The sequence below is a fragment of the Cornus florida genome, unplaced genomic scaffold (genome assembly GCF_030987335.1).
Source record: "Cornus florida cultivar Cherokee Brave unplaced genomic scaffold, ASM3098733v1 CherokeeBrave_3.0.0_Hap2_Chr01, whole genome shotgun sequence".
NCBI classification, from domain to species: Eukaryota; Viridiplantae; Streptophyta; class Magnoliopsida; order Cornales; family Cornaceae; genus Cornus; species Cornus florida.
This window is the reverse complement of record NW_026775571.1, coordinates 21,173,363-21,191,124: the sequence shown is the minus strand read 5'-3', so window position 1 is coordinate 21,191,124 and position 17,762 is coordinate 21,173,363. Positions and strand designations below refer to the sequence as shown.

Genomic DNA, 17,762 nt, shown 5'->3' with positions numbered 1-17,762 from the left:
CCACCTAAGTTCAAAGATCCTAGTGCTCCGACCATCTCATGTGTAATTGGAACCCATGAAGTTCGTAGAGCTCTTCTTGACTTAGAGGCAAGTGTCAATTTGATTCCTTACTCCGTATATGTCCAACTAGGTTTGAATGAATTGAAGCCAACCTCGGTGGTGCTTCAATTGGCCAATAGATCCGTTAAAACACCTAGGGGCATGATTGAGGACATACTCATAAAGGTTGACAAGTTTTACTTCCCGATTGATTTCATAGTTCTTGAAACCGAACCAGTTGCAAATCCCACCAATCACATCCCCATCATCTTAGGGAGGCCATTTCTTGCTATCGCAAATGCTACCATTAATTGTAGATCCAGTGCCATGGACCTTTCTTTAGTAAAATGATGGTTAAGCTTAATGCTTTCAATGCAAGTCGACATCCCATAGATGGAGACGAGTGTTGTCTCATAGATGTCTTGGATAAAGTTATTGAGGAGTCTATTCCCACAATGGTCATGAGACAACCAACTGAGGATAATCTTTCATCTCTTCTTTCTGAGGACCCTCTTGCATCTTGTCTTCTTGAAATGTATGGTAATTGTGGGTTTGATAGTGAAGGGTTAATGAATGAAGTTAATAATCTAATGGAATCCGTTGCAAGTTTGGATTTTCCACCTTAGAAAGATCCAAAAGAACCTCTTCCTCCACTCTCTAACACTCTACCAGTTCCATCTCTAGTCTCTCCACCCACTCTTGAGCTTAAAGCTCTCCCTCCCGATCTTAAATATGCCTTCCTAGGCCCGAAATAGACTCTTCCAGTCATCATCTCTTCAAATCTTGAAAAAGATCAAGAGAATTCTCTTTTGAATGTGCTTAAAGAAAATAAGGAAGCCATAGGATGGAGTGTGGCGGATCTAAAAGGAATTGATCCTTCTATTTGTATGCATCGCATTCTTATAGAAGAAGATGCAAAACCTTTTAGAGATGTCCAAAGAAGATTAAATCCAAGCATGAAAGAAGTGGTTAAGAAAGAAGTAGTTAAGCTCTTAGATGCCGGTATCATTTATCCAATCTCTGATAGCAAATGGGTGAGTCCAACTCAAGTAGTTCCTAAGAAATCGGGGATTACGGTGGTTGAAAATGCAAAAGGTGAGGCAATTTTTAAGCGTACTGCCAATTCATGGCAAGTATGCATTGATTACCGAAAATTGAATGCCGCCACTAGGAAGGATCACTTCCCTTTGCCCTTTATTGATCAAATCTTAGAGAGATTGGCCGGGTAATAATACTATTACTTTCTTGATGGCTACTCAGGTTACAATCAAGTAACCCTGGACCCCTTAGACCAAGAGAAAACCACATTTACTTGTCCTTTTGGCACATTTGCTTATAGATGTATGCCATTTGGTTTGTACAACGCCCCTGCCACATTTCAAATGTGTATGATGTCAATTTTTTCAGACATGGTGGAAGAGTATCTAAAGGTCTTTATGGATGATTTTTCTGTCTTTGGGTCATCATTTGATGCATGCCTCAAAAACTTGAATTTAGTGCTTAAAAGATGTGAAACAAATCTTGTTCTTAGTTGGGAAAAGAGCCATTTCATGGTTCAATAAGGTATTGTTTTGGGTCACGTCATCTCAAAAAGGGGAATTGAGGTGGATAAAGTGAAAGTTGAGCTCATTTTTGAATTACCTTCACCTTCTACGGTGAGAGAAGTTCGCTCCTTTCTAGGTCATGCCGGCTTCTACTGCCATTTCATCAAAGACTTTAGCAAAATTGTTAGACCCTTGTGCAATCTTCTCGCTAAGGAAACTCCTTTTGTCTTTGATCAAGCATGCCTTGACGCTTTCCATAAATTGCGTGACATGTTATCATCCGCTCCTATTATGTAGCCTCCCAATTGGTCATTACCGTTTAAAATAATGTGTAATGCTTCTGATTATGCCATGGGAGCAGTTTTGGGGCAAAGGGTAGGAAAACTTCCATACACTGTATACTATGCAAGCAGGACCCTCTCGGGAGCTTAATTGAATTACTCCACTACCGAGAATGAATTACTTGCCTTAGTATATGCTCTTGACAAATTTTAGTCCTACCTCTTAGAGTCAAAAGTCATTGTCTATTCTGATCATGCTGCTTTGAAGCACCTCTTGACTAAAAAGGAAACAAAGCCTCGTTTAATAAGATGGATTTTGCTCCTTCAGGAATTTGACTTTGAAATCAAAGATAAGAAAGGTACCGAAAATGTGGTTGCCGATCATCTCTCAAGGTTGGTAGTTGAATCTTCCCCTAGCCCACCAATTCGTGATTCATTTCCGAATGAACAACTTTTTCAAGTTTCTAATGGACAAATGCCTTGGTTTGTCGACATTGTAAACTATTTGGCAATTGGCAAGCTTCCAACTACTTGGTCAAAGAACGAAAAGAACCGTTTCTTTGCCAACATCCAGCATTACTATTGGGAAAATCCTGTCTTATACCGATATTGTCCGGATCAAATTGTGAAAAGATGCATTCCGGAGAGTGAAATTCCAAGCATTCTTGTGTTTTGTCATACTCTTGCATGTGGTGGGCATTTTAGTACAAAGAAGACCGCTTTGAAGGTTCTTCAAAGTGGGCTCTTTTGGCCCATAATCCATAGAGATGCTTACAATTTTTGCAAGTCGTGTGAAAGATGTCAAAAGATGGGCTCACATGATGCCTTTGACAAATATTCTTGTTGTAGAGATTTTTGATATTTGAGGCATTGATGTCATGGGTCCTTTTCCTAATACATTTTGTAGAGATTTCAATACATTTTGCTTGCCGTTGATTATGTTTCTAAGTGGGTGGAGGCTTGTGCTACCAAAACCAATGACCACTCCGTGATTATTCAATTCATTAAATCTAATATTTTCACTCGTTTCGGTATGCCAAGAGTAATGATTAGTGATGGGGGAAAGCATTTTTGCAATCAATTCTTAAAGAAACTCTTTCTTAAGTACTCCGTTACACATAAAGTTGCCACTCCTTATCATCCTCAAACAAGTGGATAAGTAGAAGTGTCAAACCGGGAAATTAAGCATATTCTTGAGAAAACGGTTAACACAACCCGGAAGGATTGGTCGCACAAATTGAATGATTCCTTATGGGCTTACCGAACGGCATACAAGACTCCCATTGGCATGTCTCCTTATAGACTTGTTTATGGAAAACCTTGCCATCTTCCGGTTAAGCTAGAACACAAAGCTTTGTGAGCAGTTAAGAAGCTCAATTTTGACCTTAACAAAGCCGGAGAGAATCGCTTACTCCAATTAAATAAATTGGAAGAGTTGAGGCACAATGCTTATGATAATGCCAAACTCTATAAAGAGATGACCAAAGCTTTTGATGATAAACACATTAGGAAGAAATCTTTCGAGCCGGGTCAAAAAGCTTGGCTTTTCAACTCTAGGTTAAAACTCTTTCCTGGAAAGTTGCGAACCAAATGGGAAGGTCCATATGAGATCATCTCTATTGCACCGCATGGGTAGGTTGAAATTCAAAGTTTAAAAAATGGCAACACTTTCAAGGTGAATGGGTAAAGGTTGAAACCCTGTATTGAAGGACAAGTTTTTCAAAGACATATGGAAGCTGCCCTTTTGGTAGATCCAGTCTATGAAAAGATATAGTGATGTGTTCATTGGTCTCAAGAGAAAGCTCAATTTTTTGTATATTCTTACATGTTCGATCGATCTCAAATGAGGTTCGATCGATCGAACACCCATCCCTGCATCCAATAATTGCTCTGTTCCATCAATCTGAAATTTCCAGCATAAATCAACTCTCTGTGTATCGATCGAATTTCATCCTAGATCGATCTGAGTCAAACTAAGATCAATCAAACTTTCCTTTCGATCGATCGCAATTCCATACTTAGAAAATTTTTGAATCCCTGCATATTTCACTTCTCTGTGCATCACTCGACCTTGTCTGTAGGATTTCACCATTTTGATCAATCGAAAATTAGATCGATCTGAGCTTTCATATATATATATATATATATATATATATATATATATATATATATATATATATATATATATATATATATATATATATTCAAATCTTTTAAAGCAGCATTCCGTCTACCTAGAGACGTTAAACTTAGTAATCATTATTTATATTTTCTTACATATTATTTAATTTTGTTTATTCCAAAAAAAAAATACTATAATATTTCACCATTGTGCCCTTATGTGTAGTCATGCTACTTTCATAATTTCTATTGGGCTTGATCTCATATCTCTCTTTCATCTTGTGTTATATTGTCTTAAAATGCATAATTTGATTATTCTTATCCCATTTGATATTTGATGTGAGTTTGCTAGTGTGGTTATTCAAGTAGGTTGTTGATTCCAAGTTTAGTGGAGACGTCTTTCGAATTGGATCATTGCCGGGCTTCATGTCTTTGCCACCACCGTATACTCTTTCCATCTTTTCCATTGTTCTCATTGCACATTGAGGACAATGTGTGGTTTAAGTTTGGGAATAAGGTGTCCTTGTTACATTCTACTTAAGTTAAACTTTAAATGCATGATTGAGACTTCAGATTGATGTTAGCGATGATTTTGATCTTTTAAGGACTATATTGCTTAAAATTTAAAAATTGTTTGACTTGAGAGTCTAATACTCCTTGTATGCCTTGTGAATGTCATTTAGGAGTAAATTTTTTCGAAAGATTGATATCATGCTTGCACTTGTGGCCCACATCATCTTGATTTTGTGATTGTTTTGAGATTCACTCTAGGATTCTACACTAGCACAGGCGCACACTAGCATTCATTTGTGGGGTACATGCTTTGTTGATTATTGAATTGGTTATATCCCAATTGGGTTAGTAGTTTATTGAAAGCTTTCATCTTGATAAAAGTAGATAACAAACCCTTTTCATTGAGTAGTTGGGATTCTAACCTCATCAAGCACTGAATTTCTCGCGCCGAAAGGTGGAGGGGCCAAACTCTAGGTTAATAATTGAACTTGAAAAAAAAAAAAAAAAAAAAAAAAAAAAAAAGAAGAAAGAAAAAAAGAGAAGAAAACGTTGCAAAAGCAATAAAAAGTAAGGACTTCTCCCAAAAGGTGAGAAATGGGAAATGATTAGATGGAGGTTGTTTTGATTTGTAGCCTAGTTGATTTGAGCTTGTAAGTCCTTAGGGGTGTTTGAACACCCAGTGCCCTAAAGCTGTCTGGTTTGGGAGTCATTGACCTAACGCTCGACCTCATGGATCGCTAGAAAGCTTAATAGATCAACACATTGCACTATGCTTCCATCTTTGATCCTTAAGGTAGTCTACAAAAAAAAAAAAAAAAAAAAAAAAAAAAAAAAAAAAAAAAAAAAAAAAAAATCGAGTGAAAAGAATAAGCGCACACCTAGATGAATAAAGCTTTAATAAAAGGTCAACTCTTTGTCTTGATGATCGGTACTAGATTTGTGTGCTAGTTTGAGGGTAAAAGATGTGATCATTTCTTTAGTTAGCTTAGATAGCAACACACTTGATGTCAGTCTACTCAAAAAGGATTCTAGAGTTGTTTTGATTTGCATAATCATTTTCTTGATGTGTGGAGGACCATACTTGCTTACTTGATGTTGAAATTTTAGGAGATTGCTTGGAAATGGTTGAAAAATTGCATACTTGAGGTAGTTTTCTCCCAATGCTTGTTTGCAATATTGGTGTCTCTTTGTGAGAATGAGCTTAATGTTTGTGGGTATCATTTCTAGAAACCCTCACAAGACTTCACTCGTCCACTAGGGGTAACCTAGGGTTTAAAAGGCTTGTTACATGTGCTAAATACAATCGTGTTCCCTACGAAAGTGGCATTATCCATTTATTGATTTCTAGATTCATAGTTGTATAGTTGTTCATTTCATTCCTTTACTTTGTAGTTCAATGCTAGGGACTAGCAATATTTAAGTTTGGGGTGTGATAAGCGCTGTAAAATGCTCATTTAAACCCCTTAAGCTTAGGTATTCTAGGACATTTATCTATCTTACTTTCCCATTTTAGACTAATTTCGTGTTATTACCCTTTTCAGGTGTTTATCCCCAAAATAAGCTAATTCAGTCAAATAAGATCTTAAAAGAAGCTAACTCAAGCTGGATGGAAGAAAGGAGCAAAGTGGAAGCAGATTGAAGCAAAGTGTGGAAATATAGCAAGTTCGATCGATCTCAAGAATACTTCGATCGATCAAAAGTTCATCGATCTAGACTCTCCAAGATGGATCCAAGCTCTTTTGTCCTTATACAAAGATCCCACAAAGTTCGATCAATCCAACAATTCTCAGATCGATCGAAAAGATTCCATCTTATGCTGTTGTACCACCCTACCTACCACTTTTGTCTCTTTCTCCAAAATATCTCAGATCTGTCCTTATCCAAAAAGGCGCCGCCATGGGAGGATCGATCCAGCCAAAGTTTGATAGATCTCAGCCATGTTCGATAGATCACAGCACAGGTTCGATCGATCGAACCCTCTCAAATCCCAAAAAAAAAATATATTTCTAGCTCATTAAAAGTTGTCTCATTGTGCAATCATTGGAGGAGCCCTTGTGTACAAGCCTTGACCATTCGGTGTGACATTTAAGCTACCTATATAAGGATTTTGAGCCACTTTTATGAGAAGAGGAGATACAAAAGACACAATACACAATATTAGAGATTGTCTTAGAGAGGAAGAAAATATAAGAGGAGCTAAAGACACATTCTTGAAAGGTTTTCCATCTTCCTCAAGAAGAAGAGCACTTATACCATGGAGATAGCCCTTGAGGGTTGGAGGACATCATTCATGAGTGGCTAGACATCTTCTTGGGACTAGAGTTAGCCCTAAGCATGCTTTCTTTACCTTGATTTATGTATTTTTGAGGGGATTTGTGTTGTAAAACATGTTTTGACATATTTATATACATAGATCTTGTTTATTCAATAATTTGTGTGGTTTAATTCTTCTAATTGATCATTTCATTCTATCCATATGTCTATGTATGCTAGAATAGATGTTCATGTGTTTATCTCTATCTCTTGTGTTGTTGATGCATGTCTATGTGTGTTGATGCTATAGATCTAGAGATTGTCAAGACATAGTGCTTAATAGAATGCTCTTGTGGTTTATTTGATGGTTCATACTCATTTCTTGATAGATTGTGCCTCTCCCTTAGTCTAATTAATTTAATTTCCATGTCATTAGCTTAGTTGTAGTGTAGCTACCTTAGTTGTTAAATGGGAGGACAATCCATGCTTGTTATTTGATGTTCCATACTTATGGATGCAAGTAATATATTTCTCTAATTATGTGATGTGTTTGGATTGTGAGCTTAAAGAAGGATTAATGACTTAGTTTGATGTATTGTGCTATTCATTGTGTTGTTTAGACGATTTCATACTTAATTGGTCATCCAAACTTGTTAAAACAACCACACACACTCACTATTGTTGCAACATATGTTTTCCCCCTCATTAATTGTGAATTGAGTGTATAGAAAGGCGATGCTTAGTGGTGATCTCTAAGTCCCAACGCCTCTCTCTCTTGTTTTCTCTATTCTTTAATTACTTGTTTTATATTGATCTTGTTTAATCTTAATTGTAATTTAATCAACCAAACAACCTACCTTTGATCACTCGACCTACTAGCCCTAAGCATTGTTTCCATTACTAGTAGCCCTCGAATCCCTTGGGACGATCCCTACTCACCCTTGCTATATTTTTAGTTAATGGTAGTTGTGGCATTTATAAATGTAAAACTTGACAATATTGCACATTCACTATCTTTTGCACATATTTAAGCGTTCGTGCGGCGACACACCAAAAAACTACACTTAAGTAGATTTAGGAGGCTTAAATAACAAATCAGTCTATTATTAAAGTTAATTTTTAATTTGGTCATGTTAGGTAAAATAATTATATATGTTTTAAAAACTATTATTTAGGTCCAAAATATCTTCCAAACTCTTATTTCAAAATACCAAAATATCATTCATAAATCAAATCATTCTTTCATTCATAAAATTTAGAAAAAAAAAGATTTATAAGTTGACTTTCAACTTGGCATTGGTGTATATATTACCAAAATAAATAAAATAATATATATATATATATATATATATATATATATATATTGTAAATTTTGTGCAAAAAAATTTAACGATATCTCCTAATTCATATAAGTTCAAACCTACAAATATTAATTTGGAAATATACAAATAATTTAATGGAAATTCAACATGTATAGAATTTTTTTTTTCAGTTAAGTGGAAATTTATCATATATAAAATTTTATTTGCACATAACTTTAACCATATCTCCTAATTCACACCAATATAAACCTGCAAATATAAAAACTTTCCTATGAATATATATATATATACACACACACACACATCATACACACGCATAACAGAGGGAGATCATGAAAAAACTAAATGATTGCTTCAGTAAATGGTACACCAACAATCATTTTATTTATTTATTTATAAAACAAGTGTAATTAATTGAGCCAAAAAATTGATTATCATCTCAAGGCATGCACCACAGTAAAGACGATTTATATATTCTTAAGTTTAATTATATTTTTCTTTTTGGGGACTAACATTTGATTTCCCCATTTTTTACTATATTGAATCTTTTTTATTATTTGTATAAGTTATCGTATGTGTATATATATGAAAGTTGCAGCAATATGGTTCAAAGTTAAATGAAATAAATTTTTTAAAGAAAGTACTTGATTTTAGGTGAATAATTTTTAGTATTCACTACAAGTAAATGGGTCTTTAGTAACAGTCAAATCCGTCACTAAAAGCACTTAAACCGTCACTAAAAATCAAAATCGTCCATCACTAATTAAAGCGTCTTAAAAGATCTTTAGTGACGGTAAAAATGACCGTCACCAAAAAATCGATCTTTAGTGACGGTATTTACCGTTCCAAATAATCCCGTCCCTAAAATTTATTAGAGATGGGTTTACCATCACTAATAAGTAGTATATTAGGGTCAATTTTTGGACTGTCACTAATACCTAAACTATTCGTGACAATATTTACCATCACTAATAAGTAAATTTTTTATTTTTTTATCACAATTGTGACAACTAAAAACCGTCCCTATTACCATTATTATTATTATTATTATTTTCCCGCTATATACCGGTCTCTTTGGTGGTGGACGTTTTCAGAGAGTTATGCCTATGTTGCCAACCTGTAGGTATATATATATTTTTTTCTTCTCAGGTAACCTACAAAATATTATACCTCGCAGATAAACATCAAAATAAAGAGTAAAATATAAAAATAAACTTTAAACCTCTTCCAACATGTTCAAAAATCAGAGCATCATTTTAAACTAAATGCCAAACAAAATCTGTGTAGTTCAAAGACAAAAAAAAAAAGGCTACATACAGTCATAAGAAAGCTTCATAATTTTATACCAAAATATATGCCCAACAGAATCTCTGTAGTTCAATTAAGACCAAAAGGGCTAGATATATAGTCACAAGAAAGCTTCATAATTTTGTACCAAAATATTTGGCTCCATCATATTGGTCATTCGATTTGTGGTTGTGGTTGTGGTGGTGCTCGCGGGTGGTTATGATACCGCCACTAGGTGGCGGCGGTTGCCGATATTGCCACCATGGTGGTGGCGGCTGTCGAAGGTGAGAATCTGGTGGCGATGGATGCTCAGACCCGCTTGGCGGGGCTGCTTCTTGTTGGGAATTTGCTAAGGACTGTTGATATTGGTGGAACCATGGTAGCGGCTGCTACTGCTGAAGCATCTTCTCAATTCTTTTCATATATTGCCGCAAACTTTTTACTTCCTCCTTCAGTTGTGCATTATTTTCCTCAGCAATTTCTCCTCTTTTATGAGAAGCCTCTTCATAAGATGAGGATGCACGTTGACGGCTTGGAATCACGAAACCATGTGCGAACCCACGGGTATATCCTTTCCTGATACGTAGTTGGTTTTGAACTATCTCAACATCATTTCTCACTGGATTGGTACTATCAGAATTTTGACAAATCTGGGAAGACTTATCCATCATTTCATCTTGTAATTGACATATAAGTCTTAGAATTGATAATTGAGATACAAGTTAAGGAGAAAAAGACTTGTACCAGAAAAATAGTAAAGGCTAACAAAAATATATTGCAAGGAGACAACTGTAACAATACGCAAAAGGATAAACCAAGAGAAGGACAACATATAGGGGAACTGAAAGAAACAAACACAGATGATTTAATTTAATTTCTTACATTTGGTCGTGAAAACACTGCACGGACATCGCTCTGATTAGATCCACATTGTAAAGGCTCTTCTGTGGAAGGAAACATTAAAACCAAAGACAATATTAATTTGGTATTTTCTATTCTAATTTTCCCTTCTTCTTTTTTCTAGAAAAACAATGAAATCGAGGCAAGATTAACAATATTGATCATATTTTTTCTTTTTTTCTTTTTTTGCGGTGAAACATTAAGAGTTTGAAAAAGAAAAAATCAACTAATGACCTGAAGCCCAATTTTTTTAGCAACCCACTAACTTCCAGGACAATCTGTTCTTTTGGCACCTGTAAGGAAACAAAGATCCACTATAATAAAGTCCTAACTTCTATCAAAAGAATGCACAAAAATCATAGAAGAGAAGAAATTATCATATTACTAGTAACTTCTATTGCTGCAAAACCAATGTGCAATGACAATTAAAGGACCAAAGGAAAAAAAAAAAAAAAAAAACATGGTCCCATCTAACTCATAAATCTGCAAGGGATCAAAGCACTTTATAGGATTATATGCATCACCAAACAAATCGTAGATCTTCCCTAACACAAAAGTATGAGAAACAATATGCACATTATCTTTAAGAAAGAACTTGACAAAAGGGCATTATCCTTGCTATATTATATAGGAAGTATTCATTACCTGCCGTATTTTCATTGGCTGAGAACACGAGCAGCAAATTGTTCAGTTGGAGCAGTTTAGCCGGTGCAGGATTGTTATGACCGAATAAATACATCTGAATTTAAGTGTGCATAGAACGAGTACATTTTTTCAGTCTCTCTAAAATGAATGATATCACCCATATCATTTAAGTAAAGCATTGTGTATGATTAATAGCTATTAAAGGTTCTGACCTCGATGTCATTCCTCGAAACTGCATGCTGCTCATTCACAAGATATCTTAACCTAAAGCAAGAAAAAGTACAAGATGTGTTAATCCTGTCAACCAACCTAATCAATTGTTAAAATGGAGGTAGTCTAACCAGATAAATTATATTTACAGTAAAATATCAGATCAGAAATGAAATTCAGTCAAACAAATGGGTAATTGTCTATGAAAAAGAAATTACTTACCTGCAGTAGTTGTAGTATAATTGCAGCTGTAACACAACAAGAAGCACAAAATGCCTTTCCATTTCCCTACATTTTGAAATATCGAACAACAAGATATCAACGAAAAATTATTTCAGTATGTCAACAGAACAGAACACTCAGGCAGGCCTCTTTGGGACCTCCAAGCTTTTCTGTATCCATCAACCCCATCATTTGAGATGGAAAGGTGCAATATAATAATTGGTCATTTTAGTGAAGCAACTTGAAAAACAAGAAGAAATACACACACACACACACACACACATATAATGCACAGATATATGAAGAATTTGTTGTGGGTAAAAGAATTCGGGTTCATAATAAAAAATCAATGGATAGCATTCACAAAATCTGCTATTTAACCAATAGTATTGTTGCTACTTGTACCATCAATACAATAATTGCAATCCTTACTCTTCTGTATTCCCAAGCTGTATGCAAAACAAAGGCTAGTAGTCCTCCTTTCTGTCTTCAATGGCTGCTAATTCTAAGGTAAACACCCATGCAACAATACTAAAAAAAAACTGAAGTAACAGGTTGCATAACTTTAATAAATAAAAATTATGAAGACATTTTATCAATCATTCATAACTTTTAAAAATTAATACTGATGATAGAAAAAGAAATACCGACTGTTGGAGATTGAAAGTGTGTGCATGTAGAACAAGATCAGAGAAAAAGATAATTGTTTAAAAGAAAATGAAGAACTATCTGAAAGGATGAAGTACACTCACAGAACCTCAAGTGTCTTGAAAGGTTTCCCAGAGACGGTGGTAATTCAGCAGTGAAGTTGTTTGAGTTCAGAGCCCTGCCAAGGAGTAGTAATGAAAAGAATTGAGTAAATAATATTAAGCTATCATTCCCATTATGAAGGGGAGATTAAGTTTTATACATACATGTATTGTCCTTTTTAAATGTTAATTACAACAGCCAGCAACAACCAATCTGGTGGAATAATTTGGTATTTATGTAGAGATATTGCTACCAACTGTTGCAATAAATTTAGATTGTAGAAGTTGGCTTTTGTTTTTATCTTTTAAGTCCCTAGTATTGTTGGTTGTGATAGAGAACCAAAACCATACAGCTGAGCTAAGTTCAAGCATAATTGATGGTAAAGCCAAAAATAAGTTCAGGCAAATTCAGCCACTCCAAGTTCAAACACACAAAACTTGGCTCATTTACCTTACCTTGAAATCTATAAGTAAAATAATCATTTATTTTCAAGCACCCATAAATAATAGTAATAGCAGGTTTACAAAAGCAAATCAAATATTTCACTTCTTACGACATCAAAATCAGTAATTTTCGTATTCATACCAAATAGGGAAAGATGAATTCAAATCCTTCAAAAAATTTAAAAATATATATACAAAAAATGAAAAAATAATCAAACCATTGCTGAAATAAACCCGTCGAGCACGAAACAACTTTGGAGGGATGAAATTCGTAAAGGCCCGTAAATTCCTAGCCCTAACTATAATTTGCCTGAAATTCAAAACACATACAACAAATAAAATTAAAAAAGTGACATATATATGTATATAAATATATATAATGCACATATAGAGTGAGAAAGTGAGGAATATAACCACTCAGTGAGCTTAGCGACGAAGTAGCAAAGGACTCTGATTAGAACCACTCAGTACCCAATCTCTGATCGCTGTGTCCAACACCAAATCTTCCGCCATTGGATCAGACCTCCAATTCTCTCTGAAAATTGTCAAATATGTTCGTTTGATCCTCTCTCTGATCGTCACCATATCTTAATGCACAAATCCTTGAATTAATTTAAGAGAATTTACAACACATGTAAAAAAAAATGATGACAGATATAGAGATCCAGAGACTAACTAAAAATTCTAAAGAGCTTGAGTAAATATCATAGTAGAGCTTAAAAATTAAGCAAGTTAAAAGAAGACAAACAAAAGTTTTAGAACTTCCACCAATAAAAAATTTATAAATCCAATAACTTGTTACGAATAAAAGAAAGCAAGCAAGCAAGCAAATTTTGGAAAAAATAAAAAAAGTACTTTCATTATCACATTAATCTTAGCTTAAAACACCATAAATAAAATAAAATTATACAATTAAAGATAATAGTTTAATTTGGTCAAATAAAATAAAATATATAATATATATATATATATAAAAGGTTTGACAGATTGGTGTCATCCCTATCATAATCTTATATGAATGGGTCGGTCACATTAAAAACAATAAGAGAGAAAATATGTCAATAAAAAGTTTTTAGAACATTTTACTCAAGCAATGACTCAATGACTTAATGTTAAATCTTAGATTTTACCGTGATCATTTATGCTTTAAAATGAACTTTCTATAAAATCAATCACACACGTGCATTTTCAAAAACTCATAGCATGCTTGTTCTAGCCGTTAGAAAGACAAAAGTTTCCAAATATCAGACAATGGATTAGTTTGAAATTCATTAGCTGTCCCAGCACTAAGCTCTGCTCTCTCAAATATTTGCTAAAGCCTAAGCATAAACAACATGAATATTCAATCAGTTTCAAAGAGTTTACTGTATCATAATGATCAAATATGTGGTTGGACGTGTAGGTATATAACAAGCTCTATAAAAAGAAATAGAAATCAAATAAATAAACCGCAACAGTATATTACACAAAACAAAATGGCATCAAAAGTGACAAGAATGCAGATTCCCTTTAGAAATTGTTCACTATATGCAATGTATAAAACCACATAGCGCACACACGCGCACACACATGTTTTAAGTCCATAATGCATTAATCACATAGACCAAAAGTTGAAAGTGGAACAAAAACTAGAGAGGGTATAAGTATCAAATCTATTGAACTGATTTCTTTTAATTTTTGAACAAAACACATTGAGTCACATATAAAAATACTCTACAAATAACACCACACACAAAATAATAAATAGAGAGATAACTCTAGCCTCACCAAGCAAATAAGCAAATATACAGATCTAAGAAGCAACAAAAAAATATATATAAAAAATAAATAACACTTACAACACTAGTAGAAGAGTAAGTAGTGACACTGAACTTCTGGTCGCTCTGGTAGTCCTTGTAAAGAAGATCTGCGGCACGAAACAAACAAGCAATTCATAGAAATCATTCCAAACTATCAGTCCAATCAACTAAGACAAATGAATGGGATATTCCAAAAATATAAAGGACTGTCACTTTACGTGTTCAACTAAACATTTTGAGCTAGTGCAAAATTTACAAATCCATTAAATTGACAACATTTTTGGCTGCTCAAGTGGATCAGTAATGTTGGTGATTAGAGATTTTCTTAATTACACAGTACACAAGTGTTGCATTCTATAACAATTGCTTCCAAAAAAACCATTGCCCTTCTGTTTTCTTGCCCAATAAAACTTTTTGAAAATTTAGTTCCAAAAGAAGATGGATACAACTTAGGCCAATAATTTATAATAATACTAAATTTAGTTTGTTATGATTTTTTTTTCCCTAACAAAAAAGAGGTTAAAACCCAGTATCATTTAGGTTAATGCAAAATTAGAATATTCCCAGAGCTATAAGAAGAATATTCAAAAATGAAAAAGCAGGGTTTGTGAGAAGATGACGGACCTATTGCAGGAAGTTTCTAAGGTGGGAAAGTGGGTGAGATTAGAAGACAAAGAAGCTAGGTGATCGCAAGTTGTTCAGGCTTCGACCCAAGCTAATTTGGACCACAAAAACAAGGAAGACGAAGAAGAATCTTTGCCCACCATTGATGGACTGACTTTGCTATCTCTCAATTGAATTGAATTAGATGTTCACCCAATTAGACAAAGGAGGAGCCAATAAAATGCAAATTATATACTACTAAGATCAATCAACAAAACCCACAAAAAGCAAACACTCAAGTTTTGTGCGTCTGAAGCATTCATGTTAATTATATGTGTATATGTGTGTATCTAGTAAATGTATAAGCAGTTAAGGTTCATTAATTGGGAAATAAGGGAATTGAGAAGTGAAAATTACCGACAGTGGGACTGATGTTGAAGATGGCTGAGAGTGTTAGAGGACTCGTCGATAGGAGAGCAAAGGACGTCACGAAAGATCGTTTCGGGCTGCTGCTGTTGTGGGGGGGGGGCCTTCAAGATCTCCATGTTGATACCCACCTTGAGAAAGAGAAAATCTAGGGCTACGACTTCAATTGAAAAGAAATAGATCGATTGGGAAAGACCAAACCAGTTTGAGAGAGAGGACGGAAGGAGAAGATCGAGCTAGGGCAAGAAACAGTCTTCAACGTGGATTACATATACAGATATGTACTTAATTGAAAAGAAAGAGATCGATTTGGGAAGACCAAACTAGTTTGAGAGAGAAGACCGAAGGAAAATATCGAGCTAGGGCAAGAAACAATCTTCAGACACAGAGCACATCGAATATATACAGATATATACTTAATTGACCAAAACTACATCATTTTGATAGGGTAGTCTTGTAAAATTACTTAGTAGTTAATTAAGGACGGTAACATTACCGTTCCAGAACCCTATTTTGATTATTTTTTTATTAAAAAAATTATAATCTCACTAAATAGCCTTTTGGGACGGTAATTTTACCGTCCCAAAAGGCTATTTTGATAATTTTTTTTATTAAAAAAAATATATAATTTCACTAAAAAAGGCGCTAAGTTTTGCCGCCACCAGATTTGAGGGATTTTTTATTTTTTTGGGTCTTTTAGGGACTGACAGGTTAGGACTGTCACCAAAAAAGTGTGTCTTTAGTGGCAGTAATTAAAGCCCGCCCTAAAAATAGGGTCTTTACGGACAATTTTTTGTACTATCCCTAAAGGTTTGTCACTAACAACCCTTTTTCTTGTAGTGATTCTGGAATAAGTGTTTGGAGGCCATTTTCGACCTAAACAATAGTTATTGATACATATGTAATTATTTTACTTAATTCAACCAAAGTGAAAAATGAACTTTTAAAATAAATCATTTTGTTATTTAAGGGTCATAACTCTATGTAAGTGTAGTTTTCCTATAAATTTATATATCAATTTCAATCTAATGCATGATTAGTATAATTGAATTTCTATTTTAAAATTTAACAAAAAATTTTATAATTGAATTTCTATTTTAAATTACAAATTATACTAAATTTCAAATTACCTAATAAAATTCAAATTACAAAGTACTTAATAAAATTCAAATCTATACCATTTTATATATATATATATATATATATATATATATAAGTTTTTAAATATTACCTAATAAAATTCAAATTACAAATTACATAATAAAATTCAAATTACCTAAAATAATTTATTACTTTGCAAAACTCAAACTCTACCACCAATTTCAGTATTAAAATAAAATAATATTTCTTATTTATTAAAAAAATAAAATATAAATATTTCAGTATTAATATACAAACCTAAAAGAATTTATTACTTTACAAAACTCAAACTCTACCACCAATTTCAAAATTCAGTATTTCAGTATTAATATAAAAAAAGAATTTATTACTTTACAAAACTCAAATTCTAACACCACTTTCAAATTAGCTAATAAAATTCAAATTACCTAAAAATTTATTACTTTACACAACTCAAACTCTACCCCCAATTGTTTTACTCTCTCTAAATATATTATATCCACCATCAACCTCAGAACGCCCTCTATATATATTATATCTTGGGTTACTAATTGTTAAATTTTTAAATTTATTAGAACATGTTTCAGTTTTTCATATCTTGATTTTGTAATTTGAAATGTTTCAGTTACTTAATTTTATATCTTGATTTTGTAATTTGAAATTCTGATTTTGTGAGTTGTTGTCTGACTTGATCGCTGTAGATTTTTTTGTATATATATATGATTCTTGTTTGATTTGAAGGTTGAATTGGATTTTTACTTTGTCATCTCTATCTCCAGATAGCTTCCTTGATAGGCTGTTATTGGTGTTGAAGATATCTATTTTTATTTATATTATCGGAGCTTTAAGGTTAGAATTTTGATAAGTACTAGTTTATAAAAAAATTGCAGATTTTTTTGTAAGGTTTATTGGTACAAGTTTCAAATCAACAATTAAAAAAAAATGAAAAGAAAAATTTTATAAGTTACAAAACATTCACCGATCATGTGCCTTTTCCTGGTATTATATCAAGTGTCAAGCAATACAGAAATACCAAAGCGAAACAAACATTTTGTCGAACATTTGGAAGTCACACAAATACTCTATGACAGAGATCCTCAAATCAATTCAATTTCATGCAACAAACAATGCGAAGAGAACGGAACTATAACCTTACCATTCTTTATTCTACAAAATTTGAAAGCATAATTCCATGTGACTATACAAAAATCAGTGCATCACTAGAAAAATTCTGGAAAATAAAAAATGCATCACTAGAAATGCAAATGATCAAAACATAGTCACT

At 33.5% G+C, this 17,762-nt stretch overlaps 1 pseudogene; it reads left to right on the top strand.

Moving 5' to 3' along the window:
* LOC132269860 (uncharacterized) overlaps positions 1–17,762 on the top strand; it is a 153,484-nt pseudogene that overhangs the window by 95,266 nt on the left and 40,456 nt on the right.